Source organism: Lissotriton vulgaris, chromosome 9 (genome assembly GCF_964263255.1).
Source record: "Lissotriton vulgaris chromosome 9, aLisVul1.2, whole genome shotgun sequence".
Classification (NCBI taxonomy): domain Eukaryota; kingdom Metazoa; phylum Chordata; class Amphibia; order Caudata; family Salamandridae; genus Lissotriton; species Lissotriton vulgaris.
The window spans coordinates 587,137,649-587,151,651 of record NC_141697.1 but is presented as its reverse complement, the minus strand read 5'-3'; positions in this window follow the sequence as shown (position 1 = coordinate 587,151,651).

Here is a 14,003-nt window from a genome sequence, read left to right as displayed (position 1 = left end):
TTATCTATAATATCGATGGCAGATGATACAATACTGTCCAGTGAATATATTCTGGAGGACAGAGTCATTAACCCATTGTCCACAACAGAAAGTGATTTTTCCAAATTAATAGATCAATTTCTCGTATTTTTTCTGCTGTTTCAATTTGCATTACTTTCCATGCCTCGTTGTAAGCCGCATATACACTTGCCGCTATGAAACGTTTTTGACGCTGTTTGCGTGGTCCTATTATGAAATCGCGCAAGTCAGCACCATCTTTAAGTAAAGATAAATGTTGCTTAATTTCTGCCAGTGTGGATGATTCTAGCCAGTCAAGGCACAGTTTCCCTACACTGTATGTTGTTACTATCCCTGGATGTTGTCTCTGGGAGTATCTAGGGTCTGGTCTGGTCATTTTTAACCCCTGTGTTTTGTTCAGGAATTTATCTTGACAGTTATTCGTGTCAGTAGGCCAGATTAATCACTTTTTCCAATCAGGATGTGTTCTGTTTAGATGTAAAAATTCAATATCTGTGGTTGCATTATCAGGTATTGGCTTTGGAATAGACGGGTTGTTAAGGTCTCTAATCTTAGCTAGGCCAAGACAGGTTGTTTGGTGAATTGTGTCATTTAAGAACATTATTTGTTCTGGGATCATGCAGGCTCGAAATAATGCTTCTAGACTTTGTACCTGCCAATCTTTTGTACCCCAGATGGCTTTTGTTTCAATGTTGTTTTTCCAGAAATCAAAACCAAATGTCATCCTTTTTTCATAAAATGCTTCTGAATATATCAATTTAGTATTTGTCAGCATTGTTTTCGTCCCTGTTTTATCCAACAGTTTATAATAAAACGTTTCTGCATCACTTGTGTTAAACCCTGAGAAGTATTGGAATTTCTCATAGAATGTTTTTGAACTACTTTTAGGTGGAGTAGCACAATGTTCCCATTGGTTATATTTAAAAACATTTCTAGGTTGTGCAGATTTATGTAAGTAGTGGTCTGCGTAATGTGAAAAGCAGTACATCTGTTCATAATTAGACGAACCTTGTAAATAATCATGTTCTGTAAATTTTGCTGACAACACTAAATCCGACATCATATTATTTATACTTTCAAAATCTCAATCATCAGAGAATGTACTAGATTTTACAAAGTCACTTAATGAAACCTTGAACTGGTCAGGATATTTCAAGATCTCGACCGGGCCATATACTTCATAGTCAGTCTTGTCCCACACTACCCCGCTGGGTATTGGAATGGCTGTGACATTTACTGATGATAGTCCTCTTTTCTTGACGTGAGATGATTTGTGTGGTTTCAGGACTAAGTTGATGTTCTGACTTGCTGTGTCCATTGAACTGTATTTCCCCTCAATGAATTTTCCCAAACAAAGTATAATGATGAGCCAAAGCAGGAGGAAAAATACACCTAGCCCAAACCAAAACTCTAACCATGGAGAAATAAGGTAAGTTTCCTTGAGTTGATGAAAGAGTTCTGTTATTTTTTCTTTAAAAGTCTTTGTTTCTGGTGTCACTTCAGGGTCGTTTTGATCTTCAGAAAAGTTATCGAAGTTGATGAAGTAACCAGAGGCAGTTCTGTCAATTGTTGGTATTGTTTTCTCCATTAGCTTTTCTTTTTTTTTTTTTTTAAAACCTTTATTTACGAATGCACAATACACAGCGTCTGCCTACAACCCCGCAGGGCCGGCCGCTATGACATAAACAGGCTGAGTGAAAAGTAGATTACGAGACAGTACGTTGCTGAAGCAATCTTTCAAGTCCACATTGTCGGTGAGAGCATAGTATCATACAAGTAGGATAAGGAAGGTTTAATTTTATGTTTTTGTCGAAAAGAACAACAACACACAAACACATGGTATCATAGTGGCAAGGGTTGCTGGAGGTGGGGGGGGAAAAATGATGTGGGAAAAGGACTCTGGCAAGGGGGGGGTGGCACGTGCGGGAAAACAGAACATGTAGTGAAATTAGAGGAGGAACGTAAATCATGGAGAGGAGGGGAGAGGGACCTCATAGTCAAGCGGAGGGGAACAGATATCTCCGCGATAAGTATTCCACGGAGCCCAAACTCTGGACCACTTCCCTGGACGCCCCCGAGCCTCATACACAGTCTTCTCTCGGAACATGGACCAGTCCATGTTCTCTTTCCAGGCACTTAGCAATGGTATTCTAGGGGAGCCCCAGAGCTGCGCGATATCTCTCTTTGCAACCATGTTGCCCAGGGTAACCCAAAGTGTCTGGGCAGCATTACAATCAGACGGTTCCCACACATTCAACAGACACCGACGTGCTTCGGGAAGTAGTGGGATCCCCGTGACACGACTCATAACATCATGCACCCTGGACCAATACGCTGCAATCATCGGGCATTCCCACAGAACATGAAGAAAGGTACCATCCATCCCACACCCACGCCTGCATCGTCCATCCGAGACCAAACCCATTCGCACCAGACGCATTCCAGTCAGATACACACGGTGGAGGATCTTCAACTGTACAAAGCGGAGCCGTGCCGGAATAGCCACCTCCTTAGGGGAGGACACAGCTGACTGCCAGTCCTCGTCGTCTAATTCGAGTCCGTCAGCCGTCCAGGCAGCCCGGAGCTTCTCAAGCTGGTCAGCTCTGTTGTTAATGAGCTTTTTGTAGATTAAGGAGATGGTACTATCCGGGACGTGGCCGTCTAGAACTCGATCTTCCAAGGGGGAGGACTGCGGAATGTCGGTACCAGGTGGAAAGACAGAAGACAAGGCGTGTCTCACATGCAAGTACCGGAAGTGCTCTCTATCATCGAGCCGGTATTCCAGTTTCAATGACTCAAAGGACTTAACCGCGCCCCGTGCCCACAGGTCCTCCACCGTGCTGATCCCAATCATGTCCCATTTCTCAAACCCTTTCGTCTTCCACAGGTTGCCTAACCGTTCCGAATCATACAGTGGCGTCTTACGTGTCAGTCTACCGCCCCAGCCCGTGGCCACGGTAGCGTCCCTCCATGCCCGCACTGCATATTTCGTCGGGCCCGTAAGGAGTCGAAAGGGCGCCTTTGAATACAGAGCCCTATTAAAATTTCCACCAGGCAACAATAGTTTATCCAAGGCAAAGGCGGGGGAGGGCTCCGGAGCTTAGGTCGCATGGTTGATGGCGCTCAGGTGTGAGGCCCAGTAGTATCGTCTAATATCCGGCAACGCAATACCCCCATCATACCAGGAGAGCGTGAGCTTGGATAAGGCAATGCGGGCACGGCCATCCCAAATAAGTTGTCGCTGTAAACTCTCGACTTCACGGAAATAGCGAGCTGGAACCGGGTCGAAGAAATTTTGCAATGCGTAAAGAAATCGGGGGAGCGACATCATTTTAAAGAGCGCCGCCCGGCCCAATGGAGATAGAGGCAAATCGCGCCAACGTCGAACGTCTTGCTTCAGTCTACGGAGCGGAGCATACAAATTTCGCTCGTAGCGGACCGAGGAAGTCATAGATACATAGATCCCCAAATACTTAAACCCGTCGGCCGCTACCAGAATGGGAAACCTGCGGGGGAGAGGCGGCAGAGTACCAGCTATGACGTAAACACAGGACTTGGTCCAGTTAATGACAAGTCCCGAGTTCTTACCGAAGGATGTGAGAACGTCGAAGAGAACGTTGAGCGACTTCTGAGGGGAAGTGAGATAAAGGAGGATATCATCCGCGTACAAGGAGACACGATCCTCGAGGTCTGGGGACCATCGGATCCCTTTGATAGAGGGTTCCCACCGGAGCCATGCGGCAAGGGGTTCGAGCGCCAATGCGAATAGGAGCGGGGAGAGCGGACAGCCCTGACGTGTGCCACGGCCTAAGGGGAAGGGGTCCGAGCATCTACCATTCACCGCGACCTGAGCAAGTGGCCGTTCGTAAAGAAGCTTGACCCATGCGATGAAATTAGGGCCAAAGCCAAATTTAGCGAGGGCCGCCCATAGGTAGGGCCATTCGATAGTGTCAAATGCCATTGTGGCGTCCAGGGAAGCGACCACTGCCGGCTCTGCGAGAATTGGAGCTCTCGCGAGAACGCTGTGGAGTCTACGCAGATTGAGGGCAGTGTTTCTATGGGGGATGAAACCGGATTGATCCGGGTGGATCAGGTCGCAAATCACCTTAAGCAACCGATTGGCCAGTACCTTAGCAAGGATTTTGGGTTCCGCGTTAAGGAGGGAAATGGGGCGGTACGAGGCGCAGCGGTCACGAGGTTTGCCGTCCTTATAAATGACAACTATGGTAGCGAGGCGCTGCTCAAGGGGGAGGCATCCAGCCTCAACCGCCTCGAGAAACATGCTACGCAGGTGGGCGGCCATCTTGTCGGGACAAAGTTTGTAAAGCTCAATGGGGAGTCCATTGGGGCCCATCGCCTTTTCCGAGCGAAGGGATCGGATTGCGAGGGCAATCTCATCGACAGTGAAAGGGGCCTCCAGGGCAAGGCAGTCCTCATCCGACACAGTAGGCAGGGCAATGTCACGCAGCAGTAGCCTGGAATCGGCCTCATCTCGATCGCTAACAGGCGTGTAAACCGTCCGGAAGTGGTCCACAAAGCAATCAACAATTTCACCCGGATCAGAGACACTCTCACCAGATTCACGAACAATGGCAGGCACAACACGACTCGCACGTTCAGTCTTATCCAGCCACGCAAGGAGCTTGCTAGCCTTGTCACCCACATCATACAGTCGGCCCAGTTGATTCGCCCGCATCAATTTAGCAGCATCCGTGACACAGGCTTTATAGTCTGCCTGCTTCAGTTCCAAAGTGTGCAGCAGTGCAGGCGTGTCATTCCCACCCAACTCACTTTCAAGCGCAGTAATTTCAGTTTCAAGAGCCACAACAGCCTCCCTCTTCACCCTACGCTCTGCGGCAATGAGTGATAGGGCGGAACCCCTGATAACTGTCTTGAAGGCCTCCCAAAGAACAGTGGGGGAAGTGACCGAGCCCACATTCTCAGAAAAGTAGCAATCTATTGCCTTAATCAAATCTGAGCGGAGCCGGGGGTTTCTGAAATGCCAGGGAGGAATCGGGGGGACCCTGTTGCCAAGCAGACCACCCACAGAAATCGTAATCAGCAAGGGGGAGTGGTCCGAGATGCCTCGGGGAAGATGTCGTATCTCCCGAACAGTGGACAGCGTGGAGGCTAACATAAGAAAATAATCGATACGGGAGAGGCTACCATGCGCACCAGAGAGAAAAGTGTATTGCTGGAGTGTGGGGTGTAGTGAGCGCCAGACATCTACCAAGCCAAAAGTATCAGCCATCTCACTGAGCCACATCTGGGACTGCAACAATGCTCTAGGGGGAAGTCGGTCACAATCACCGGACATTACAGAATTGAAATCCCCTCCCAGAATCAACAATCCGTCCGGAAGCCCAAGGAGAGTCCTACCAAGATCGGCATAAGTGGTAGCCTGCAGTCCCGGGGGGATATAGACAACAACAAACACAATCTGTTTACCCTCCCACCTCCCAGAGAAAGCAGCATACCGCCCACGGTCATCAAGGATAACCTCGTCAATAGCAAGAGCAAGGGAAGACTTTACCATGATACCCACACCCCGGGAGCCTGAAGTGAACCCAGCATGTGCAACCAGGCGATAACCCCGGCGGTCTAAGGCCTTGCAAGCATTTCCAATCAAATGGGTCTCTTGAAGGAATACAACATCTGGGGTGTGGCGCCTCTAGAATTGCAGTACAATGCCCCGCTTAATCCTATCACCCAATCCGTTTACGTTCCAAGAAAGAACCCGCATTTCACCCCCCCCCCATTGCGACAAAGACATTCCACCCCCACCCACCAGCAGAACCCACAGTTCAAAGTCATTGCAAAATGTGAAATACCATGAAAACCAAGACAAAACAAACTAAACGAAACACAACCAAGTCCCCAGAAACCAACCCCAAAACCGAAACCCGTTGCAACACCCCCCTCCCTGCACCCCTGCTGACTAAAAAGCCACCCCCAACTGCAGTGTGCCTGTCGCCCCATATTATCTACACAAAGAGCCCCCCGAGGAGGAAGGGAGAAATCACCCGTTCCCGCACCGCCACGGGCAGTAACATAAAGCACTAAGTCAATTTACACAGTACGTTGCATAGTCTCAATCAGAACCTCTGGGGCCCCAATTACTCCTGGGCCGTTGCACCACCTTCCGCACCACCAGGGCCTCCGCTTCCAGAGTCATCTGCCGGCAACGAGTCCAACCAGTCGGCAGCACGTTCAGGCTGATCAAAAAAGTAGGCACGTTCTCGAAATTCGATCCGTAGCCGGGCCGGAAACAGCATGGCGTATTTCAGACCCCGATCTCTCAAGCGACGCTTCACTCCAAGGAAACTCGATCTTTGTCGCTGCACTTGGGGAGTGAAATCGGGATATATGGAGACAGAGTTATTGTCGTATTTCAAAGGACCGTGCTTACGGGCGGCCTGGAGGATAGCGTCTCTGTCCCGGTAGTGAAAAAGCCTCGCAATGATAGGCCTCGGTGGGTTTCCTGGCTTCACCGGTCCTCCTGGAAAACGATAGGCGCGCTCCACGGCAAAGAACTTACTGAGTCCTGCCGGAGCTAGTTGAGCGACAATAAGTTCCTCGACCAACAGGTCGGTCGATACAGCACCATCACATTCCGGCACTCCGACCAGGCGTATGTTGTTCCGCCTGGCCCTGTTGTCATAGTCCTCCATCCGCTTGAGCAGCAAATCGTGCGAAGCACGTAGATTACCAATCTCAGATTGCGCCTCAGCCATGTCCGTCACCAGACTCGACGCCTTAAGATCCAGAGCCTTCACCCGCTCATTCGTTTTGGCTAAGTCGGCCCGAATAAGAGTTACATCCACCGCCACCGTGTCTATTTTGGACACTACGGCTTCGAATTGCTGACTCATATCGGCCTTAAGTCCAGTGATGGCAGCCAAAAGATCTTGGAGCGATACTTCCGAAGAAGACGGCATGTCCGTTTGAAGTCCTTCAGCACCCACGCTTGTGGCCCCGGGGGAGCCTCTCGGCTGGGTGTAGCGTTCGATCATATTAGACTGGATCGAACCCCCCCGGGTCGCAGCCTTCCGGCGTTTTTCGGCCTCCGCTTTCGTTGCCATCTCGCGTTCAATGTTGGCCGGAGAGCCAGGAGAGGCGGCGAGAAGGAGGAAAAGTCTCGAAACTCCGACGTGCCAGTGAAATGGGAGTATCGCGGCCTCCTTGCCAGTCCAACGGAGGAAGGTGTGGGCTGTGAGGGCAGCAGGCGAAGGCAGAGTAGGAGGAGGCAAGAACAAAGAGATGGAAACCGAAAGTGAAAGCAGTACACCTCCGGTGGGCCAGATGCCAGGCAGCCGTTGTTGTTCAATTACAGGTCGGCCACAGTAGGTAGCCGAGTCCCCGGTCGCGCCCGTGGGCAGGCCAAAAAGTTGCAGATGTCAGAAAAATGGTCCCCAGGGTCCGTTTTCGACCAAAAAAGGATCGTTAGCATTAGTGAAGATAGCGCTGCAAAAGCCCGTCAAAATGACCAGGATAGGTGAAGGATAGATAAAGAAGGACGGCGCGGGTCTCGGGAGCTCTCTGCTCACGCGACCATCTTGGATGCCCGCGTAGCTCCTCCCCCTCCATTAGCTTTTCATTAGCACATTCTGATGCCACATCATTGTAGACTGGAGTTTCATGACAAACTGTTTCAATCTGTGTTTCAAGAGGCACGAGTTCCATGGCATTATTGCATAGTCCTTCTCTGTGAACTGCAGGTTAATCAAATGTGATTAGTCTTTCAGTTTGAACCTCTTGGATTGTTGCAAATTTGGGTATTCTGTTATTTCTTGGGAGTCCACTTGGCCTACTGTTGATTATAGGGCACATGATTGTGGTTTTACCAGGCCGATTGATACAACTCGGTTCTCCTTTTTACCAGCAAGGGGCGGTAGTACTACTGATCTTGTTCCGTTGATTTCTTAGGCAGGTACTGCTTTTCTGTAAGAAGGCCCAAATTCCTTCTTCACTGCTATTTGCTCCCTGACCAGATCCCCAATTTTTGGAATCCAGACAGGTCTTGCTGGGACTGGTGGTGTGTCTTCAGTGGTAGTTGGCTGTTGCTTTATTTTTATGTTGCTTAAGGATTTTCTTGTTTCATCCAAGTCCTGTAAAACAGCCAAACGATCTTTGATGTCAAAGTCTTTATTCTTATCTTTTACCACTGAAGCCTGACTATCTAGATCCTGAACATGCATTCTAGTTCCGAACAATAGTTCGTACGGGCTGAAACCTTTTAGAGAATTTCTTGGCAAATTACTTAGACTACGTTGGACACTTATTAAATGTTTGACCCACCCTTAACCCGAACCTAATACCTTCGCCGTTATAGATTGCTTTATGTCTCGGTTTTTTCTTTACACTACACTGTTCCCCTCAGGGTGAAATGGACAAGAGAATCGCAACCCAATTCCCATACTGGTCATGGCCTCCTTATAAGCTTGAGAGTTGAAAGCAGGACCCTGGTCAGAATGAAACATGGCAATTGCGTATGTGCCGATAAAGACTCGCAGATCTTTTATAACAGTTTTGGCGTCAGCCGAGCGCTGGGGCCACATTTTTATAGTGAATGAAGTCTTAAACAATTAATAGGACGCTGGATTGCATATAGACAGCATTATGCTACCTACATACAAGGGCATGGCATTACTGCGCTTGACTCATTGCTGCGATCTCTGTCGCAGTCCGGACAGTTCTTTACATATTTATAGTGGTGCAGGCTCATCCCTGGCACCAGTACTCTGATTGTAATTCAGTCAGAGATTCCTTCAACTGTTTGTGCCTTGGACCTTCACCCATGTGTGCGTCTGCTATTAATAACTTTCTCCGATTCGTGTTTGGAATGACCCTATCCCCCACTCCAGGGATTCGAGCAAACGGAACGGAGTTTGCATCAATTACGTATGCATAATTGAGTGGATAGTTCACGGGTAGTGCTGCACAGCTGCCTTTTAAGGACGTTTTTACTGCCAGCATGATTTCCCCGTCTATGTATTTTTCTGAATGCTTTTTTGTGGCTACGGAAGCCGGTTTAGTTGCTTCCGATATGGCTGTATTAGCCAATGAATTCCCTGCAACGTGAACGCCATCACGTTGATGACTCAGAGTGTGTATCACGTGAGTCTTTTGTAGATCTTTTGTTTCCAAAGCATTTTATGCTTGATTGTGGCACCTGTGTCATCTTTGTAATCATTTTGAACCCAGCTCTGCAACTCATTATTGTAAGAGTGGACGCAAAAATGCGAATCGCACACGATTAGTGTCGGGAATTCACTTTCTGCATTTTCAAGCGCCATCTTTAAAGATCTGATTTCAGCTCGCTGAGCCGAACATTTTCTAAGTGATTCAGTTTTTGTTATTTTCGGTCTGAATTTACCGCAGAGCCAGCGACCTTTAACAATTGCGCAGGCTGCATCGTAGGATTTATTTTTTACATTGTAATGCTGTACAAATCTGTCTGTATAGATTATACAGGAGTACTGTTGTAGAGGAAGAATTTCGATTGGCAGAGGATATTCTTTTTCATAAGTTAAATTATTCAGTTTTTTCATGTGCGGGGCGAAATAGTATTTCACCTCTTCTAATTTTGTTTTTGCTAACATTATTGTTTGCAGTGATCTCAAAATTTCCGTGTGTTTCCTTCACTTGATAATTCGTATCCTAAAAATAATACTGTCAGATGGGCAATTCTTGACTTTTTAAAGTTGAATTTGTAACCCTCTGCAGTGAACCCAAGTATTATGGTGTTCACCCTTTTCAAGTGAGTATCCAAGTCGTCGTCTGTTAGATAGATGTCATCGACATAAGATAATGCCTCATCATGATATATTTGTAGTAACTCTGTTACTCTGGCTGAGAACAGTCCTGGGCTGTTCTTGAATCCCTGTGGGAGCCTACAGAAATTTTTCTGTGACCCCATTATTGAGAAAGCGGTCAAGTATCTGCTTTCTGGTGCAATATTTTGACAAAAGAAACCATTAGATATGTCTAACGTTGTTTTGTATTTTTTGCGAACTATGTTATTCATTAGTGCAGCACTATGCGAATTTTGTACTGCAAATGTTTTGCAACATGAGTTAAGGTGTCTGTAGTCCAAAACTAGACGATATGAGTCATCCGGTTTGGAGACAGGAAACAAAGGATTGTTCATTTGAGAGGTGCATGTTTCAATCACCCCCTGGTATTCAAGTTGATCTAAAATCTCCTTGACCTGTTTTTTAGCTTCTTGCTTAATTGGATACTGCCTTTGTGCAGTCGGTTGACTTTTTAACTGGATTTTGTGAGGAGGAGAGTCCTCATCCAATCCTACATGATTCTTGTATAATGCTGGTGCCTGGGCTACTGCCCATTTCCTCGCATATATATATTTAGTGTGAATTGGAATGTGATTTGAGAAGGCAGGCATAATCATTTCTTCGCCATGAGGGCACTCCCTGACAAACTCCGGGGGCCAATCTTTCTCAGCTAACAGGATGTCATAGCCTTTTGAGAGGTTATCCCAAAATAGACCCCTTATTTTCCTAGTCTTATCACCCTCTATACGCAGTGTTATTTTGTATATCTTATGAGGTTCGCTAACTCCGGTGCCGGCAGTTTCTACTTTAATGTATTCATTCGTGTCCACTGTCTCCAGATGACTCATCATCAGGATCTTGCGAGCTATGGTGATTTCTGCTGCACTGTCTAGCATTGCCTGTGCCCACTCCCCGTTTTTCAGCTGTGTCCTCAGTATTCTCGGTATGTTCGATTACTCTAATACTGGCTACCTTCTTTCTTGGAAATTGTGATTTTTTACTTTGAGCAGGTTCCTTGTCTTTGGACTTGGTGTGCTCTCCTGGTTCTGACCGTCCTCTTCTTTCCGATTTCTGCGAAAAAGATCGAGAGGGACATGTATCAATACTTTGATATCTATCAGGCTTTTTCAAGTTATCCCTATTTCTAAGGTTATATCTTTTCTCAGAGTGCTCCCTCTGGGGAGACTGGTGTTCTCGAGTCGGAGTTCTTTCCCTCCGTCGAGGAGACCTTCCTCTGGACTGGAAAACTTTTTCCTTGGGAGTGGATTGTTTATTTCCATCCCAGTTCTTTTTAGGAGTGTTTGAATTATTTTTAATAAAAAAAAAATTCAGGATTTTCGAGTAGTTGGGGTTTTACTGGTTTCCCACCCAAGCTATCTCTACCTAATTCTTCATAGCATTTTTCTATAATTCTGGCAAGCTCAATTGGTTGATCTGCTATATCTGTTTCCTTCAATTTCTGGCGGATCGCCACAGATGCTGCTTCTCCTTTTATATTGGCTAGTAATATAGCCGAGACCTGCTTGAAGTCTTTCAGTAATTTCATACCAAGAGTTAAAGCAGGTTCTGGACCGTATTCATTCTGAATCTGTTTTAGCACATCTGGTATTACCGCCATTGATAGAACACCATGTGTTTTTGTGTAAATGGAAGCAAAAACTGTACCCCAAATGTCACAGTCCTCCACATGTGGTGCGACCCCCATTGGAAGGCAGATGGTCAGAATTCTGTGTTTCTCAATAGGGGTAGTATTCGGAAATACTGCCTCTATTTGAGTAATTTTCTGCGCTAACCAGAAAGGAATTTGTTCCCGTTTTATGGGTGTTTTACCAAGACATGATTGTATGTTCTGTGGTGTAATTTTATTTGTGTTCCCCTGATGAGGGGTCAGCTGTGGAACATTAACAGCTGTTTGGACTGTTGCAGGCCGCATTACATATTGGACTAATTGTCTATGTATTTTAATTAATGTTTTTAGCTGTGCTAAAAGTTCTTCGCGAGATATTTTTGCAATGTCCGGATGTGGTGTGTAGCTGGCTAGAACCGGCCACGTTGCTCCTGGTCTACCTAGTGGACCGAGCCTGGTAATATGATCATTGTGTTTTAGGGCGCCTTTAAACCAGAGCAGATGCTCTTGGTATTTTATTGGGATTTCAATCTCCTCGAAAGGAGCGTACTCATCCGGTGGATCCTCTATTTTGTAATAGTGGAATTCGTGTGTTGTAGCGTTTGCTGCTGGAAATTTTATCCAAGAATAGAATACCTCTGTCTGCCAATATTCATGTGCCTCTATCACGAAGACGACTGTGCCATCTTGTGTGGTCAGTCCGTTTTCCATAAGTTTTAACGTTATAGTTTTTCTTATGTTGACCGGAATGATAATCGCACCCGGTTAATTAATTCCTGTAACATCGGGACCCTGCTGAGTCGCATTTACTGCGGTTTCAATGGTTCCGTTGTTTTCTACTGACATTGTATAAATGAAAGTTTTTTGCAGAGCAGGTCTCCAAGGAGACAAAGATTAGGTGCACAATATTTTGGAACACTGTATCCTTCAACGTTGAATAAACCAGAGCTTTACATAGTAATCTCTTTCTACTAAGTTCGAGGGGATTTTAACCTTTCACCCACTCCAGATGTCTATTGGAGTATTTACGGGAGAAAGGGTCTGTGTGAAAAAGCACGACTGAGTTACTTTAACGTCTTGCATTCGTTTTATTGCCTTACCAAACGTTGGGCGCCATGTAGTGTAGTTCCTATTTTCCCTATAGGCCCTGCGCATTGGAATAACATAAACAGCAGTGTAGACGTAGGAGTGCGGTCTTCTAGGTCTCTACTGACTATGTTAGACTTAATTGGGTTTGTACCAGCTAGCTCAGAGGTCACTGGAAACTTTCTTGACTGAATAGGAAGTGATCAGCTTCCCTGGCTCAGACAAGAAGGGATTCAGTTCTCCAACAACCGCATTAACATGACAACTTTGCTCCTCAGAATAAGAGTCAATCTCTAGAGTCGTGTGAAATAATAGACAGCTATTTCACTCAGTCAGTTGTGCAGATTACTTTCACCAGTATGCAGAGAATAGAGAGACAGGCGTTTTCAATAAAAGGTATTATTTATTGAACAGTCTTTCTTCTCATGCAAGAGAAATGAATTGCCACAATTGCAAGACTTGTTATTATAAAAAGTGCGTACAGTAAAAGGAGTATTGCGAAATAATACTGTAAAAGCATTGATATGGTTTCTTAGCCATACGACAGTTAAAATGAATAAAATATATACATTCATATATACATTTGGCTAACGTCCTCAACTGGTGCTTCTAACTACGCCTACCCCGGTGTACCTGACCTAAGCCTAATACTGGGGAGGGAGTAAGTAAGTAGCAGTTTAAGTTAAGTTGGTTTTGCCAAGGGTTTGCTTCAAGAATTCTCTCTAAGGGTTTAGTCAACACCGTACCGCTGGAATAGAATGTTGGAGGTCTGGTATCTCCTCTCAGGACTCGATATTCCAGTTACCCGCGAGGGTAGGCTGGAAACGCCGGAGCTGGATTTTCTCGGCAGGAGAAAAGACAGCGTCTTTCTCAGCGCGTCAAGGAGGAGGAGGGGCAGCGTCCGTGGGCTTCTCGCATCTGCTGGGCTCTGCAAGGGACAGCTGTTCTGCTTCTGTATTCACCACCACCATCGCGTTTGCTTAAGGCAACGTTGGTATTATTTATACCTGAAAGGTGCCTTGTTTGACGTAAGTTTTTCGACATAAGACGTCAATAAAGATGTCACTAAGAACTGGTCGTTCTTACAGTGCTCATTAGAGTTCTATTACTAATCAAAACAAAGCAAGCGGGGCTTTCCCAGGTTGCTGGGGGTTTTATCTATTGAAAGAACTCGGTGTGTTATCTAGGAATCTAAGATAGTGGCTTCTGCTGTGTCATGTACTTTAATGAGCTGCAGAGACGAGTTACTGAAATATGGCTCTGATCGTTTATGCCATTATAGGGATATGAATTGATTATAGCTGTATAGGGGCATAAGGTCACAATATTGATCGGGGTCCTAGATAAAACACAACAGAGCATCCTGGCAGCAATTACACACAAGGAGCTTGGCACCCCGTGTATATCTGACCTGATTAAAGTAAGACCAATTCTGACCTGGCTTCGAATCTGGCTAAACCCAAACGCTGAACTAACTA